General features: G+C 49.0%; 1 pseudogene; it reads right to left on the bottom strand.

Moving 5' to 3' along the window:
• Window positions 1-285: 285 nt before the first annotated feature.
• On the bottom strand, window positions 286-1878 carry LOC141042870 (uncharacterized; annotated as a pseudogene).
• Between the last annotated feature and the right edge of the window lie 1055 nt (window positions 1879-2933).

Here is a 2933-nt window from a genome sequence, read left to right on the forward strand (position 1 = left end):
TAACTTAACTAATTATGCCATTTTTGAGTTAACTAAGCATATTATGCCATTTTTGACATAAGTAAGCTAAGTATATGTCTTTATTTAGCTAACCTAGGTAACTAAGCATATTAGAGCTAATTTAGTTAAGTATAGATCATTTTGGAGCTAAGTAAGCTAATTATGTCATTTTGTAGGAAGATTAGCTAAGTCTAGGTCATTATGGTAACCATTTTGGAGGAAATAAAGCTAAGTCTAGGTCTTTATGCATTTGGTAGGCAAAACACAAGAGAAAACTTACCGTCATCACGGAGGTGAAGGACCGGTCGGGTTTACGCCAGTGTCAGACGGAGAAGGACCGGTCGGGGTCGGTGTTGCGCCAGTGCGAGACGAAGAAGGATCGGTCGATGCTTGTCGGGAGGCATGCTGCACCAAAGATCATTTGCAATGTCTCGTTAGCATGATGCAACTGAAATGTGAATACTAATAACTAATGACCATTCAAATGAAACTCACCGTGTTCGCTATACCAATCTGAGGCATCGGCGGAGGGGTTTGACCGTTTTTCTCGCACACGGACTGCACATTTTGTTTTCACGGGTTAGTCATATTAGTTAGTAATGAAACGAACATTACATGCATGATTTGGCTAATAAGCAGGAGAAACTTACCACGAGGAGCTCGTATAGGGCCCGGTGAGACGCGTCGTTCCGGTTCCTCTCCTCCTCCAGCATCCTAGCCGTCCTTTGCTCCAGCTCGATCTCCCTCTCCTTGGCCTGCCTGTTTGCCCTAGCCTCGATGGCGAGGTCCACTGGTCATGGTCGAAGCGGTATCTTAGGAAGAGACCTCGCGTGGCGCTTCTTGATCTCCGGGAGACTTCTAGGACAACGTATCAGTCCATCCCCAATGGCTACCGAGCCATGTTTCCTCCCATCACCAGATAGCATCACGAGCTCTGTATTAAAAGGACTCTAGCTCGGGTTGAAGTCATCCCCTTTCCTCGCCTTCCCAAAGGCTTTGTACCTCACGAGCTTGTTGTGGGAGGAGATGTTGGTGAAGCTCTCTGGATGATCGAGGTCATCCTCAGAGAATGCCTTGGCCTTCTTGAACGGGGCCATATGGGCCATGGCATAGAGGTCGTACAGCGGTGGCACTTCCTTCTTGTTGTGTTTCGCCTAAAAGAGAGGAACAACATATTAGTTAAGGGCTGAAGCTAGCATGAAGAATGAAATTGCATGAATCGTTAAGGGCTGAAACCACATACCCAGTAATCCCCGTACTCAAATAGGTTGGAGCTTCCTTGATGGTGTGGCACACCTCGCATTTGGGAACGCTTGTCCCTGGCCTTGTTGTGTTCAGCTAGCCATTGAGGAGAGCAGCACTCATCGACCAACGCCTCCCAACAGTCCATCATATCTGCACACCATCTCGGGGGCACCTAAGTATGGCAAAGAGAAATTTCAGCGCTACGCCTATGAATGAAATCAAGGAAACTAAGTACAAGGCCTTAAGAATAGGTAATTACCTTCATGTACTTCTCCTTACTCAGATACTTGTGGCAGCACTTCTTCTTGGCCCTCCAAATGTTAGTCGAGGCGTAGTAGTCTCAAACAGCCTGCACCCTAGCCTCGTGCCGTAAGTTCTAAAGTAGGCGCTTGCACTCGGCTTCGAAAACCCTAGCCGCCTCTGCCTCGTGTTCCTCAGCAACCCTGTAGAAGGTCTGCAATTGAACAAGACAACACTGATTAGTACAATCACTAGGTAATGTTGATTTTAATTCTATAAAGCGGAAATTACCCAAAACCGCCGCCTCACAATGTCAGCCACCATCTCGCACACGACACCGTCGACCCTCTCCTCTGGCGGGGTCGGGGCAGCCACGTACAGCTCCCAGCTCATTGCTAGTTGTGGAGCCTGACCCCCACCGGGCAACGTGACCCACCCCGGGAAGTGCTACCGGCAAATCACACCAAGGACCTGGTTGGGCCTGCGGACACCATCGGGGTGTATCCAACCCCTGCAGTATGACAAGGCCAACACATTAGATATTAATTTGAAGAAACATGAAGGACAAAGGTCAAAAAAGAGTAAATGCACTTACTTCTCCCCATTAGGCTGAATCAACCACCTCTGATCGCGGGTCGCCGGCACGGCCGGGAGCTTCATACCACCACGTTGGTAGACCCTCTTGCCCTGCTCAACTAGCTCGCCCTCGCTAAAACTATCGTTAGACCAGGTCTCCTCGCCATTAGCATGGCCACTAGTCTCCGGAGTCACCTGGGACGAAGACTTTGGGACCGGAGTCTCGTGGGACGAAGACTCTAGGGCCTGAGTCTCCTGGGACAAAGGCTCCGCGACTCGAGGCTCGTCAGCCCAAGGCTCGTGGACCGGAGTCCGAGACGGGTCCAAGTCTGACGACTCCACCTGAGATGGAGCACTTTGGTGGTCCGGAGAATCAGCTGGGGATGGTGGCGAGGAAGGCACAACAGCCTTTCCTACCTCTCCCGCCGCCACGTCCACCTCTAGGTGCACCCCTCTTCGTCTTCCCCCAACCTCTCCTGGCCGAAGAAGAAGCGCCCTCCCGTGTCCCCATGCTGTCTACGAGCGCTCTCCGAAGCTGCTGGGGTGGAATATAGCCACCCCTCCCAGCACGCGCAAAGGAAGAAGGAGGCTTGGAGCGCTCTCGACCCGCGCCCACCATCTGTCAACACCTGCAATGACAAAGAGTAAACGAAATTAGTACAACATAAACATAATAAAAAAATTGGTGGGTGAAAACAACACCTAAAAAATTAACTAAGTAAGTAAGTAATTAACCTAAAAAATAACTAACTAACTAATTACAGGCTTTTTCTTAAGGCCAGAAATGGTCTTTAATAGGTTAAAATTATTTTAGTGTTTCAAAAATATTTGAGAAAATTTAGGGAAGCTCATTGGACATATATTGTCCATAT

Source organism: Aegilops tauschii, chromosome 3 (genome assembly GCF_002575655.3).
Source record: "Aegilops tauschii subsp. strangulata cultivar AL8/78 chromosome 3, Aet v6.0, whole genome shotgun sequence".
Lineage (NCBI taxonomy): Eukaryota > Viridiplantae > Streptophyta > Magnoliopsida > Poales > Poaceae > Aegilops > Aegilops tauschii.